We start from the raw sequence: 16354 nt of genomic DNA on the forward strand, positions 1-16354 counted from the left end.
GTGGGTGCTTTATTCTGGTGAAGTGCCCAAGGCAGCACTCTTAATTATTAACGCAGCATCTGATAGCCATTGTTGGCGTTCCCCTCATGGCACAGCAGATACGAATCCGTCTGGCCACCGTGAGGTTTCAGGTTTGATCCCTGGCCTCACTCTGTGGGTTAAAGATAGTGTTGCCATGAGCTGTGGTGTAGGTCGCAGATGTAGCTCGGATCTGGCGTGGCTGTGTCTGTGGTATAGACCAGCAGCTGCATCTCCTAATGGACCCCTAGCCTGGGAACCTCCATAAGCCGTGGGTGCAGCCCTAAAAGGAGAAAAGACACACACACACACACAGACACACACACACACACACACACACACAGGCCATTGTCAACAGAAGGATAAATAAATTATAAAAGAATAAGATCCCATCTCCAATCCCAGAAATGGTAAAACTTCTAGCTTTTCAGAAACTTTGGGTTCATCTTGTGAACCTACTATGTAGACAACAGAGGAAGCAGCAGTCAAGGGTTTGTTATCGTCAGCGTTGGGTTAACCCAGTCAGGGTCCTTGTTCCTTGCTCCCCACTCCTTAATGGTGATCAGTGGGGGTGGGGACCTTAGGATCCACCCCCCCCCCCGCACCCGAGAACCTTGTTTTCTCATCTGTGACACAGGCACAACAGTTGGCTCATGGGTTAGAGGCTGTTGGACAGATTAAGATTCCATCCTTTGTAGGCAATAAGCTTATGTGTGTCATATTCATCTGCTCATTGGCTCTTTTTTTTTGTGTCAAGATCCCCACCTTGTTAGTCTCGTCGTATCTGGGGGAATTTAATCCATCACTCGGTGTATCCGATTTCTCCGTTAAGATGTAAAGACTGCATTCATAGAGAGCATAGCTTTTAAACAGGGTGTGCATGCACGAGGTGGGTTTAATTGCTGATCACACTGTCTAGAACAAATTGCTCATGAGAAATGGTAGGAGGTAATGGCACAGGAGAGTTTTTTTTTTTCTATCCTGGTTGTTGTTGGGTTTTTTTTTGCTTATGCATCGTGGACAGCAATTGAGGGAAGACCAACAGGTAAAATAGAAAAAACCTATCAGCTGCATGCCACCAATCATACTCTTTTATGAGACTTTAAAATGAATTCGAGTGGATTGCTCCACATTTTTTTCCCTTTCTCCACTTGCTGCCTCAGGTTAAACAAGGATAGAAGGTCCCTTTCCACTCACTTATATAAAAATATGAGTGAGTCTCCACTTTTAAGAATGGATGGATCATCCAGGCAGACAGTCAGGAAACACGGACCTTAAATTACATGTTAGACCAACTGGACCTAATGGACATATTCCGACCATTTCAGTCAATAGGCGTAGAATGCACGTTCTTCTCAAGTGTGCACAGAAACGCACCAGATCATATCCCACGTTAGGTTCCTAAATAAATCTGAACAGATTTAAGAACGTTACATTGAATCAACTATATTTTCTGAGCACAGTTATAGGAAACTAGACATTAGGAACATCAGGAAAGCTGGAAAATTCACAAATATGGGCAAATTCAACACCATGTCCCGGCACAATGGACTGGGCACAGAAAAAAAAAAAATCCAAAAATTCAAAAGCATCTTAAGAGAAGGAAAGAAGATGGCAGAGTCATAGGTCACAGAAATCACCTCCTCCCACAAATGCCTCAAAAATAATCTACAGGTGGAACAATTCTAACAGGACACCTACTGAACAGCAGCCGAAGACCTCAAAGGGCTGAAAGATCCCCACGTCATCAGATTGGGTGAAAGGAAAAAAAAGAGGAAGTGGGATGGGACCTGTGCCCCTGGGAGGGGACTGAAGGGGAGGAGAGGTTCCTGCACCCCAGGAAGCCCCCTCCCTGGCGGGGAGACCAGCTGGGCAGAAAAGGAACTTCGGGGGGAGGGAGTGGGATGAACGGGTCATTTGGGGTTTTTGGATGCCATCTGTGATATTTGGAACGGATGGGCAATGGGCCCTACAGTACAGCACAGGGAACTGTGTGTGATTGGGTCACTTTGCTGTACAACAGAAACTGAAGACATACTGTAAATCAACTATACTTGAATAACCCCCTAAAAGGGAGTTCCTATTGTGGCTCAGTGGTAATGAATCTGACTAGTATCCATGAAGACATGGGTTTGATCCCAGCCTCCACTCAGTGGGTTAAGCATCTGGCATTGCTGTGAGCTGCAGTGGTGGTCACAGACATGGTTGGGATCCTGCATTGCTCTGGCTGTGGTGTGGGCTGACAGCTACAGCTCTGATTAGACCCCTAGCCTGGGAACTTCCATATGCTGTGGCTGTGGCCATAAAAAGACACACACACAAAAAAACCCCAAACCAATCCCCCCCGCCCCCCCAAAAGAAAAGGAGCTTCAGGGTCTCAGACAAGAGAACAAGAGGTCTGCAGCAGGCAGGACAGACAGAGACCTGCACGTCCATGCCACAGCCCTGTGCCCCAGCCTGAGATGTGTGTCTGCTGGGAGGGGCTGGGGCTGGGGCTGAATCTCAGGGTTTACAGGACAGACCTGGGGAGGACTGGTGTTGGCTGCACAGAGAGAGCCTGGAGGGGCTGAGAGTGGTACGGCCACAACACAACGTTCAAGGAAGCCTGGGCCAGCATGGAAATGAAGTGTCGTTAAGTGGTGTGCAAAGGGGGGCTGCCACCGCAGCATTTTCTCTGCGTGGGTCCCTGCCCCACTGGGGTCCAGGAGAAGCTCCTGCCTGGGCAGGTCCTGCACCAGCTGCTGCCTTGGCAGGCTCCAGGAGCAGATGTCAGTAGGTGGCCCATATGTAGAAGCAGGGTTAAAACCACAGCTGAGCTCCCGGGGCTGTGCAGTTTGGGGCACAAGGCTAAAACCTCTCTCTATCACTGCACAAGTGGGACATCTGATTTACACCTTCACTGGCAGCTTTGTAAAATCAAGCACCTGCGGGACTTCTGAATGGGCAAGGGGTGCTCCCGAGGCTGGAAAGCTCTGGCCTTAGCAGCTGTGGGCCTTGTGGTGTGTACACATGGGGGCTGGGCCAGGCCAGGGTCTGAGCTGCCTCCCCAGCTCCCAGAGCAGGTCCAGGTGCATGTCTGCTACAGTGCTGGGACCTGACTTCAGTGAATCTGTGCTGGGAGCCTTGTGAAAACAACAACCATGAGACCCCAGGGCTGATTGTCAGCATTCCCGTGGTGGAGGCGGGCTGAGGGCAGTGCCAACCGCAGTGTACTTTGTGAGCCCACACAACGGGTGACAGGTGACACAACAGAGCACACTCAAAGGTGACAAGCTCAATGGCTCCTCTTCCAGTGGGAGGGCTCCAAACCTACCTATCTTAAACCTCAGCTCAGAAATGCAGCCTAGAAATGCATCCTGTGGCATCTACTCCAGCAACTAGGAAGCAGACCCAGTCCCTGAGAAGCAGTGACAACTACAGAGCAAAGAGGAGGCCCTGCCCAATATCCACTGTAGGCTTTGGCCACCACACATAAGTCATACCTCCTATCAGGGCGATAAAGGCCAGGATGAACTGAGGAAAGAGGTGGCAGGCATCTGTGCTAAAAACAGCCCTTGCACCAAAAAATATATGAAAGCCACAGTTTCTCCTAAACTCATAGGGCAAGAGAGATGTAAGTAAATGAAAAAGCAGAGGAACCACTCCTGATTAGAAAATCAACATACATCCCCTGAAAGAACAAACAACAAAACAGACCTCTTTAGACTAATAGACGCCGAGTTCAAAAAGGAAAAAAATACTGAAGGAGTGAAGAAAGGCTATCAGCAGACACGTAGATTACTAGAAAAAAGCAACTAGAAAACTCTAAGGAGGAGCCTAGAAAAATTTGGAAATTCATTTGCAGAAGCAAAACCTGAACTGAAAGCAATAAATAGCAGCAAGAATAATGCAGAAGAACAAGTAAGTGATAGGGGATTAGAATAATGGAAATCACCCAGTTAAAATGACAGAAACCCACTTCAACAAAATAAAAGCAATGTAAGAACCCTATGGTTTAATATAAGCTGTGTCAATCTACATATAACAGGGATCCTGGGAGAAGGAACAGAGGATTGAAAATGTATTGGAAGAAATTATGACTCAAAACTTTCCAACTTTAAAGAAAACATGTGGATATAGGAAGCACAGAGGGTCCTGAATATGATAGATTCCAAAAGACCTATGCCAAGACAAATTATAATAAAAATGGCAAAAGTTAAAGGGAGGATTCTAAAGGCAGTAAGAGAAAAACAAAGAGTTAATACAAGGGAAACCCCATAAGGCTATTAGCTGATTTCTCTACAGAAACAGTGCAGGCCAGAAGGGAACTGCAAGATATATTCAGAGTTCTGAAAGGGAAAAAATCTGCAACCTAGGATACTCTATTCAGAAAGATTATCATTCAGGAGTTCCCGTCGTGGCGCAGTGGTTAACGAATCCGACTAGGAACCATGAGGTCGCGGGTTCGGTCCCTGCCCTTGCTCAGTGGGTTAACGATCCGGCGTTGCCGTGAGCTGTGGTGTAGGTCGCAGACGCGGCTCGGATCCCGCGTTGCTGTGGCTCTGGCGTAGGCCGGTGGCTACAGCTCCGATTCAACCCCTAGCCTGGGAATCTCCATATGCCGCGGGAGCGGCCCAAGAAATAGCAACAACAACAAAGACAAAAGACAAAAAAAAAAAAAAAAAAAAAAAAAAGAAAGATTATCATTCAGAATAAAAAGAGAGATGAAGAACATATATCAACATAATAAAGGATGTTTATGACAAACCCACAGCCAACATAGCACTCAATGGAGAAAAGCTGCAATCCTTCCTGCTAAAATTTGTAACAAAGACAAGGATGTCCACTCTCATCACTTCCATCTAACATATTATCAGAATTCCTCGCCACAGCAATCATACAAGAAGAAATAAAAGGTATACCAATCAGTTAAGAAGAGGTAAAACTGTCATTAAAATGTAGATGACATGATATTGTAGATGGAAAACCCTAAAGACTCCACACAAAACTACTAGAATTGTGCAAAAGCTTTTGAGTTTAATGAGATCTCATTGTTCTGTTTTTTGTTTTTATTGTCATCATTCTAGGAGGTGGATCCAACAAGGTGTTGCTCTGATTTATATCAAAGAGCCTTCTGCCTAGATGTTCTTCTAGGAGTTTTATAGTATTTGGCCTTCCATTTAGGTCTTTAGTCCAGTTTGAGTTTGTTTTTGTGTACGGTGTTAGAGAATGTTCTAATTTCGTTGTTTTACATGTAGCTTTCCCGTTTCCCCAGCACCTTATTGAACAAACTGTCTTTCATCCACCGTATGTTCCTGCTTCCTTTGTTATAGATCAGTTGTCCATAGGTGCTTGGGTTTATTTCTGGGCTTTCTATCCTGTTAATTGATTTATATCTAAAATATGGCACAAATAAAGCTGTCTTTATTTGTGCCAAAACAGAGAGAGACTCAGAGACATAGAGATCTGACTTACAGTTGCCGAGGGGGAAGGAAGTGGGATGGACTGGGAGTTTGGGGTGAGTAGATGCACATTATTCCATTTGGAATGGATAAGCAGTGAGGTCCTACTGTACAGCACAGGGAACTGTATACAATCCCTTGGGAGAGACTGTGATAGATGCCACCATCACCCTAATTCCAAAACCAGACAAAGATGCCACCAAAAAAGAAATCTATAGGCCAATATCTTTGATGAATATAGACACAAAAATTCTCAACAAAATTTTAGCCAACTGAATCCAACAACATATCAAAAAGATCATATATCATGACCAGGTGGGATTCATCCCAGGTGCACAAGGTTGGTTCAACATATGTAAACCAATCAACGTCATCCACCACATTAACAAAAGAAAAGTCAAAAACCACATGATCATCTCAATAGATGCATAAAAAGCATTTGACAAAGTCCAACATCCCTTCATGATAAAAACCCTCACCAAAGTGAGTATAAAGGGAACATATCTTAACATAATCAAAGCCATTTATGACAAACCCACAGCAAATATAATACTCAATGGAGAAAAGCTGAAAGCCTTCCCACTAAAATCTGGAACAAGACAAAGATGCCCAATCTCATCACTGTTATTCAGCATAGTATTGGAAGTCCTAGCCACAGCAGTCAGACAAACAAAAGAAATAAAAGGCATCCAAATAGGAAGAGAAGAGGTAAAACTGTCACTGTATGCAGATGACATGATACTATATATAGGAAACCCTAAGGACTCAACCTCAAAACTACTTGAACTGATTGACAAATTCAGCAAAGTAGCAGGATATAACATTGACATTCAGAAACCAGTCACATTTCTGTATACTAACAATGAAATATTAGAAAAGGAATACAAAAATACAATACCTTTTAAAATTGCATCCCCAAAAATCAAATACCTGGGAATAAACCTGACCAAGGAGGTGAAAGACTTACATGCTGAGAACTAGAAAGCATTAATCAAGGAAATTAAAGAGGATACAAAGAAATGGAAAGATATCCCACAATCATGGGCTGGAAAAATTAATATTGTAAAAATGGCCATACTACCCAAAGCAATCTACAGATTCAATGCAATCCCTATCAAATCACCCAGGACATTTTTCACAGAACTACAACAAACAATCCAAAAATTTATATGGAACCACAAAAGACCCAGAATTGCCAAAGCAATCCTGAGAAACAAAAACCAAGCAGAAGGCGTAACTCTCCCAGATTTCAGGCAATATTACAAAGCCACAGTCATCAAGACAGTGTGGTACTGGTACCAAAACAGACAGACAGACCAATGGAACAGAATAGAGAACCCAGAAATAAACCCTGACACCTATGGTCAATTAACATTCAACAAAGGAGGCAAGAACATAAAATGGGAAAATGACAGTCTTCAGCAAGCATTGCTGGGAAACCTGAACAGCTGCATGCAAATCAATGAAACTAGAATATACCCTCACACCATGCACGAAAATAAACTCAAAACGGCTGAAAGACTTAAACATAAGACAAGACACCATCAAACTCCTAGAAGAGAACATAGGCAAAACATTCTCTGACATCAACCTTACAAATGTTTTCTAGGTTGGTCCCCCAAAGCAACAGAAATAAGAGCAAAAACAAACCAATGAGACCTAATCAAACTGACAAGCTTTCGCACAGCAAAGGAAACCATTTAAAAAAATAAAGACAACTTACAGAATGGGAGAAAATAGTTTCAAATGATGCAACTGACAAGAGCTCAATCTCTAAAATATACAAACAAAGTATACAACTCAACAGCAATAAAAAACAACCACCCAATGGAAAAATGGGCAAAAGATCTGAATAGACATTTATCCAAAGAAGATATACAGATGACCAACAGCCACATGAAAAAATGCTCAACATCACTGATTATTAGACAAATGCAAATCAAAACTACTATGAGATACCACCTCACACCAGTCAGAATGGCCATCATGATTAAGTCCACAAATAACAAATGCTGAAGGGGATGTGGAGAAAAGGGAACCCTCCTGCACTGTTGGTGGGAATGTAAAGTGGTACAACCACTATGGAGAACAGTATGGAGGTACCTTAGAAAACTATACATAGAACTACCATATGACCCAGCAATCCCACTCTTGGGCATATATCCAGACAAAACTTTCATTCGAAAAGACACATGGAGTTCCCGTCGTGGCGCAGTGGTTAACGAATCCGACTAGGAACCATGAGGTTGCGGGTTCGGTCCCTGCCCTTGCTCAGTGGGTTAACGATCCGGCGTTGCAGTGAGCTGTGGTGTAGGTTGCAGACGCGGCTCGGATCCTGCGTTGCTGTGGCTCTGGCGTAGGCTGGTGGCCACAGCTCCGATTAGACCCCTAGCCTGGGAACCTCCATGTGCCGCAGGAGCGGCCCAAGAAATAGCAAAAAGACAAACAAAACAAAACAAAACAAAAAAACAAAAAGACACATGCACCCCCATGTTCATTGCAGCACTATTCACAATAGCCAAGACATGGAAACAACCTGAATGTCTACCAACAGATGAATGGATTAGGAAGATGTGGTGCAGATACATGGTGGAATACTACTCAGCTATAAAAAAGAACTAATGCCATCTGCAGCAACATGGATGGAACTAGAGACTCTCATCCTAAGTGAAGTAAGTCAGAAAGAGAAAGAAATACCATATGGTATCACTTATATCTGGAATCTAGTATATGGCACAAATGAACCTTTCCACAAAAAGAAAATCATGGACTTGGAGAACAGACTTGTGGTTGCCAAGGGGGAGGGGGAGAGAGTGGGATAGACTGGGAGTCCAGGGTTAGTAGATGCAGACTGTTGCCTTTGGAGAGAATGGGCAATGAGATCCTGCTGTGTAGCACTGAGAACTATGTCTAATCACTTCTGATGAATCTACACACGTATGTGTAACTGGGTCACCATGCTGTATAGTAGAAAATTGACAGAACACTGTAAACCAGCTATAATGAAAAAAATAAAAATATAATTAAAAAAGTGGATTGAGATTAATTTTTCTCAAAGCTCTCGAAATAATGAAAAAAATGATGAAAGATAATGAGAGAAAAAGGTGTGTGTATATATACATATATGTATATATACTGGGTCACTATGCTGTACAGCAGAAATTGACACAACACTTTAAGTCAACTATTCCCTAATAAAAAATAGGTAAGAGTAAAAGTTAAAAACTACTAGATTCCTGGTCAGGAACATGCTGCTGCTCTGAAGACTAAGCAGGAGGATTTAGGAGGGGCCATAGGAGGGAGGCCATAGGAGGGACCAACATCCCAGGATCCTTAGGACTGGAATCCAACTGGGCTGAGAGGTGTGTGTGCCACCAGGAAGGACCCTGAGCCAGGCACGACGACTGGCCAGAGACAACCCAGAAACTAACCCACTCCTATAAAACCAGAAACAGTGAGCCATGTGGCAGAGCTGTTCTCCTGGGTTCCCTCACCCTGCTGCTCTCTACCTCGGTGCCCCTTCCCAATAATCTCTCTTGCTTTGAAGCCAAAAACAAAAAAACAAATGAAAAACCATCCCCCACAAAAAAAAAGCCCACTAGAACTGATAAATGAATTCCACAGGGGAGCAGGATACAAGAGGAGTCAATGGCATTTCCTTACGCCAGCAAGGAAATATCAGAAAGGGAATGCAAACAAACCAGCTCTTAAGAGCTCAGCAGCAAAAACTCACATGACACCGAAAAGGCAGGTCTAAGAGGAAAATGTAGAGCAATACGATCTCGCCTCAGAAAACAAGAGAAATCCCAAAGAAACACGCTAATCTTACACCTCAATCAAGAGAAAGAAAAACAAAATACACAGTTAGTAGAAGGAAAAAAAAACAACAACAAACATCAGAACAGAAATAAATGAAATTGAGACAAAAAAAAATCAATGAAACTAAAAGCTGCTTCTTTGAAAAAAAAAAAAAAAGCAAAACCCAACCCCAAAGGGATTAAGTTCCAAAATATTCAAGCAACTCATGCAGCTCAACATAAAATGAAAACAGAAACCAAAAACAATGCCATCAAAAAATGGCCAGAAGGTCTAAATAGCCTTTTCTCTGAAGAAGACATACAGAAGGTCAAAAACACATGAGAAGATGCTCCACATTGGTAATTATTAGGGAAATGCAAATCCAAACCACTAAGAGGTACCACCTCACGCCAACCAGAATGGCCATCATCAAAAAGTCTACAAACAATAAATGCTGGAGGGGGCGTGGAGAAAAGAAAACCCTCCTACACTGTTGGTGGGAATGTAAACTGGTACAACCACTATGGAAAAAACTATGGATGTTCCTCAAAAACTAAAAACAGAATTACCATTTGATCTAGCGATACCATATGGTGTTTGTCTTTCTCTCTCTGACTTACTTCACTTTGTAGGAGAGTCTCTAGTTCCATCCACGTTGCTGCAGATGGCATTATTTTGTTCATTTTTATGGCTGAGTACTATTCCACCATGTATCTGCACCACATCTTCCTAATCCAATCATCTGTTGATGGACATTCAGGTTGTTTCCATGTCTTGGCTGTTGTGAATAGTGCTGCAATGAACATGGGGGTGCATGTGTCTTTTCGAATGAAAGTTTTGTCTGGATATATGCCCAAGAGTGGGATTGCTGGGTCATATGGTAGTTCTATGTATAGTTTTCTAAGGTACCTCCATACTGTTCTCCATAGTGGTTGTACCACTTTACATTCCCACCAACAGTGCAGGAGGGTTCCCTTTTCTCCACATCCCCTTCAGCATTTGTTATTTGTGGACTTAATCATGATGGCCATTCTGACTGGTGTGAGGTGGTATCTCATAGTAGTTTTGATTTGCATTTGTCTAATAATCAGTGATGTTGAGCATTTTTTCATGTGGCTGTTGGTCATCTGTATATCTTCTTTGGATAAATGTCTATTCAGATCTTTTGCCCATTTTTCCATTGGGTGGTTGTTTTTTATTGCTGTTGAGTTGTATACTTTGTTTGTATATTTTAGAGATTGAGCTCTTGTCAGTTGCATCATTTGAAACTATTTTCTCCCATTCTGTAAGTTGTCTTTATTTTTTTAAATGGTTTCCTTTGCTGTGCGAAAGCTTGTCAGTTTGATTAGGTCTCATTGGTTTGTTTTTGCTTTTATTGGGTATTTATTTATATGTATGGCTAATTCATTTTTCTGTACACTTGAAACTAACACAATATTGTAAGTCATCTATATACAATAAAAATTTATTAGAAAAGGCTGTGAGTCTAAGGACACAATCCATAGAGTGAAATATAACTTACAAAATAGGAGAATACGCCAACCACATATATAGGTGTTAATATCTAAGAAGCATAATGAACTTAATTAAAAGCAAGTAACTGGATTACGAATGATTTTTTTTTTGGCTGCACCCATAGCATGTGGTACAGGATTGAACCCATACCACAGCAGTGACAATGCTGGATCCTTAACTACTGAGCCACCAGAGGACTCCTTCAAAGGACTTTTTTATTTTTTTGCTTTTTAGGGCCACACCCGCAGCATATGGCGATTCCCAGGCTAGGGGTCTAATCAGAGCTACAGCTGCTGGAGTACACCACAGCCACAGCAACACCAGATCTGAGCCATGTCCACTCCCTACACCACAGCTCATGGCAATGCCGGATCCTTGACCCACTGAGAGGGGCCAGGGATCGAACCCACCACTTCATGGTTCCTAGTTGGATTCGTTAGCCACTGAGCCACAATGGGAATTCCCTTCTTCTTCTTCTTTTTTTGTCTTGTTTTTAGGGCCACACCTGTGGCATATGGAGGTTCCCAGGCTAGGGGTCTAATCAGAGCTACAGCTGCCAGCCTACGCCATAGCCACAGCAACACCAGATCCGAGATGCATCTACAACCTACACCACAGCTCATGGTAACACAGGATCTTTTACCCATTGAGTGTGTCCAGGGATCAAACTTACAACCTCATGGTTCCCAGTCGGATTTGTTTCCACTGTGCCACGGCGGGAACTCCTGCAGAGGACTTTAAACAGAGATTTCTCTCAAGATGATACACTAATGGCCAACCAGAATATGAGAAGGTTCTCAACATCACTAATCTTTAGAGAAATGCTAAAGGGAAAAAAAACAAGATATCATCTTATACAGATTAAGATAGCTACTATCAACCCCCCCCAGAAAATAACAACTGTTTTTGGGGATGGGGGAAATTCAAACCCTTCTGCCCCCTTGCTAGGATTATAATACGGAGCAACCACTAAGAGAAAAGCATATTCTTAAAAAATAGAAACTAGAACTACTATACTAGCAAGTCATACAAATTCCAGGTCCATATCCAAAATAGTAGAGAGCAAAGCTGTGAAGAGAGATATTTGCAAACTCATGTTTATAGCACCACTGCCCACAATAGTCAAGAGATGAAACAACCCCAACTCTGATCTTCAGACGAATGCATCGACAAAACATGGTGTAAACCCACCATGGGCGATTATTCAGCCTTTAAAAGGAAGGAGATCCCGTCACACGGAGCAACACGGATGAACCCTGAGGACAATACACCAATGGAATAAGCCCATTACATACACGAAAATTGCTTTAGAATTCCACACATGTGTTATGTGAAGTCATCAAATAATACAAGATGTCAAAGTGAAATGGTGCATACTGGTGGCTGGGAGAGAGAAAAAATAAAAGGCGTTTTTTTTTTTTTTTTTTTAAAGGATATAGAAACTGATTTTTGTAAGATGGAAAAGTTCTGAGGATCTATAGCATGGCAACAAGAATATCTGGATACTACTGACCAGTAGGGTAAAACTAGGATTATTTTCAACTCCCAATATTTTTTGAAATGTGGTTTTGCAGTATAACACAAATCAGTCGGAATAATACAAACCATTCTTCAAGGGGATTAATTTGCTTTTGGAAAAAAATTCCAAAAAAAAACCCCCAACAAAACAAACAAACAAAAAAACCACAGCAGTGCTTTTCCTAAATATAATGAAGGTTCTGCAGGAATTAGTATCAGTATAACCTTATATTATATGCATTGTCTCTACTGCAATACATTTCGATTTACTGAAAATGAGAAGGTTTTTCCTAAAATTTTGAAATACAAATAATATTTTCCGTTAAAAAAGGAAAAAGAGATCTCAATTATAAACAACCAAACTTTGTACCTCACAAAACCATAAAGAACAAACTAAGCACCAAAGTTTGTAGAAGTAAGGGAAATAAAAAAACCAGAGCAGAGGAAGATGAAACAAAGGTCAGACGGTTTTCTGAAAAGAAAACCTGCATTACGTACCACTGGCAGAAACGTGAGTGACAGTAACATCCACAGGCAGGCAATGAAGGCGTTTCCCACCTCGCTCCTGTTCCCTCTTCCCGTTTCTCCCTAAGTCCAGCTGAATTTACTTCCCTTGAGAAAACAAGAAACAGGCTTTCATTTCATCACAGCAATTCACCTCCTCCTCTCTTCCTGGGATTCCCTCTCCCATCACTTCAATCGTCTTGCTCCTGCCCAGACTCCAGCTCAGGTGATTCCACCTGCTCATAGCCACCTGCTGATCATCCTCAATCACCAGGATCAACTCACTCTCTTCGTCTCCAAATGAAATTCACAGGTTGTTGCTTTTTTTACCCCTTTCTCCTCTCTCTTCCTAACACATTGAGAGCTAGAGAAGAAGTACTACTCTCTTCATCCACTAACAGATACTGAGCCCGCAGAGGCTGCCTTAGTGGGCTTCCTCTGAGTAACTTTACCTGTCTATTCTACATCATTTCCTACAGTAGAGGAGGAGATACAGAACTTTACTTATTCTGCTCTCTCCTCTGAATGATAATTACCTGAAATTCTCTGACATTCCAGGGAGTTAGGTTTTACTGTAGCCCTATGCACCTTAAAAACCTCTCTTTATTAGCAAATGATCTGATTGGAAATGCAGGCCCAGTCTAAACCCTATGACCTCACCAGAAACCCCACTCTCTGCTCCCTAAATTACTCCTCCACTAGAGCCTGGGTGTGGATGCTCAGAGTGAGGCAGGTCAGCATGCGTCCTGCCCAACGTTTGTGCACAACCATAGCTCCGAGGTCCACTCCTGGTGGAGACTTTCTCTGTCCTCTTCGTTTTTGCCATGAGATTGAACATAAGGAAGCACTCACCTGGCTGGTCTTTGCAGCAAGGATTTGTACAGGGAAGTGTCAATCAGGATGGGGCGGAGGCTCCTGACTCCATAGATGCAGGGCCCGGGGGCCCGGACCTGACTCTCCCCCCAGAGACGCAGCATCGCAGCACCCGCTGTCTCCATCACACGGCTCTCCGGAGCATAGGGGGCGTCTCCCATGAGCAGCCCGATTTATCCCCAGTGCAATCACCAGCCTCCTTCTCACGTGATTAAGGACAACGTTTGGCAATTGAAGAAGAACCTAATGAGGAGCCAAACAGCAGGTGGAAAAAGTGCTGCATCCCCGTGGAAAACCAAAGCTCAGAATCAAAGTGGTAATTGGGCGTTCAAGGGACACACTGTGATGCATCCGTGACTCCCTTTCCTAGATTTCCAGTTGGGCATGTTCCTCAAAGGTTTTTTCATCTCTTCAAAATGCTGAGCATCATCTTGGTCAAGAGTCGTTGGGTCCAGGGACTGTACATTCCAGGGGGGTCTTGCTACTTACCGCCTTAGGGCTTTTCATCTGGAAAACACCCTGTTTAGAAGCGATCTTCCCCACCTCAAAACACTGTGTATCCCTAATGCCCCCATGATTCCAGGGGAAGATGATGCCTTCTATTGGTACCGTTATTGGGGTGACTTATTCGGGGTGATTTATTGGAATTTGGTCACACCCATTCTCATTTTGACTACATCAGCTTCCACCTACAAGGGCAGCATTGAGTAGGTGAGACAGAGACTGTACCACCCATGAGCCTAAGATACTTAGTATCTGACTCTTTAATAAAAATTGGCCACGTGCGACTCCTTGTGTTTCGTAGGACTTCTCGTGCCCTACGCCCACCCCATCTGAAGGTCCATGGTGCTCCCAATCCCTGGGGAAACCACATAGATTTTTACACCAGGGTTTTCTCTGAGGAATTGTTCTTTTTCTTGTTCATTTGTTTCTGAGTATGTCTTTATTCTTCCGTTGGGCTAATTCAAAGGCTTCTCAAATCATCCTTTATGATGAGGAACTCATGGGTCGTGTCAACATCAAAAGTCCTATCCTGTGGAAAGAAATGAATAGTTGAGCAAAAGGAAAGACTACAGCGTCTCTCATCACTTCTGTCACAGAAGTTACTACACTTCTGTCTGTGGAGTTTCTTTAACGTCTTCCTCTTTCCAAAATCTCTACTTTTCCTGGCTGGACACTCCCCTGGACTTCCTGATAACCAAATCACACAGTATATGTTTTGTAGCAACAGAAGCCTGTTATTCAAAGTAGGCATTCCATATGGCACAAGTGAACCTGTTTACAAAACAGAAACAGACTCATAAACATAGAGAACAGACTTGTGGTTTCCAAGAGGGAGGGGGAGGGAGTAGGATGGATGGGGAGTAGATGCAAACTATTACCCTTAGAATTGATAAGAATGAGGTCCTACTATATAGCACAGGGAATTATATCCAGTCTCTTCAGAGAGGACATGATGGAAGGTAATATAAGAAAGGAAATACACACACACACACACACACACACACACGTATATGCATATATATATGAATGATTGGGTCACTATGTTGTACAGCAGAAATTGGCACAACACTGTAAATCAACTAGAATAAAAATAAATAAAAAAGTAGGAATTCCATTTAGTGTAAGATCTATGATTATCTGATAAAAGATTTTTTCCCTCTTTTTCATGTAAGACAAGCAAAAGAAAAGACCATGCATATTTTTGACATTATATTTAGTCTACACATTAGCACAGACCTATCAAAGTATGGACACATCACAGATACTTTTATTATTGTCCTTTTTTAAATTATTACTCAATGAATTTATTACATTTGTAGTTGTACAATGATCATTACAATCCAATTTTATAGGATTTCCATCCCACAACCCCAGTGCATCTCCCCAACCCCCAACCTGTCTCCTTTGGAAACCATAAGTTTTTCAAAGTCTGTGAGTCAGCATCTGTTCTGCAAAGAAGTTCATTGTGTCCTTTTTTCAGATTCCACATGTCAGTGAAAGCATTTGATGTTGGTGTCTCATTGTCTGACTGACTTCACTTAGCATGATAATTGCTAGGTCCATCCATGTTGCTAAAAATGCCAGTATTTCGTTCCTTTTCATGGCTGAGTAATATTCCATTGTGTGTATGTACCACATCTTCTTCTTCTTCTTTTTTTTTTTGTACCACACCTTCTTGATCCACTCCTCTGTCGATGGACATTTAGGTTGTTTCCATGTCTTGGCTATTGCAAATAGTTCTGCAATGAACATTGGAGTACATGCGTCTTTGCAAGTTATGGTTTTCTCTGGATAAATGTCCAGGAGTGGGATTGCTGGATCAAATGGTAGTTCTGTTTTTAGTTTTCTCAGGAATCTCCATACTGTTCCACAGTGGTTGTGCCAATTTATAATCCCACCAACAGTGTAATAGGGTTCCTTTTTCTCCACACCCTCTCCAGCACTTATTGTTTGTAGACTTTTTGATGATGGCCATTCTGGCTGGTGTAAGGTGGTACCTCATCCTGGTTTGATTTGCATTTCTCTAATAAGAGTGATGTTGAACATCTTTTCATGTGTTTTTTGCCATCTGTATGTCTTCTTTGGAGAACTGTCTGTTCAGATCTTCTGCCCATTTTTGTATTTTTTATTTTTTTTGGTATTGGGCTGCAGGAGGTGTTTATAAATTTTGGAGATGAATCCCT

Source organism: Sus scrofa, chromosome 6 (assembly GCF_054392235.1).
Source record: "Sus scrofa isolate SSC_HxYL_T2T_F1_AM1 chromosome 6, Sscrofa_HxYL_maternal_Yorkshire_Landrace_v2.0, whole genome shotgun sequence".
NCBI lineage: Eukaryota > Metazoa > Chordata > Mammalia > Artiodactyla > Suidae > Sus > Sus scrofa.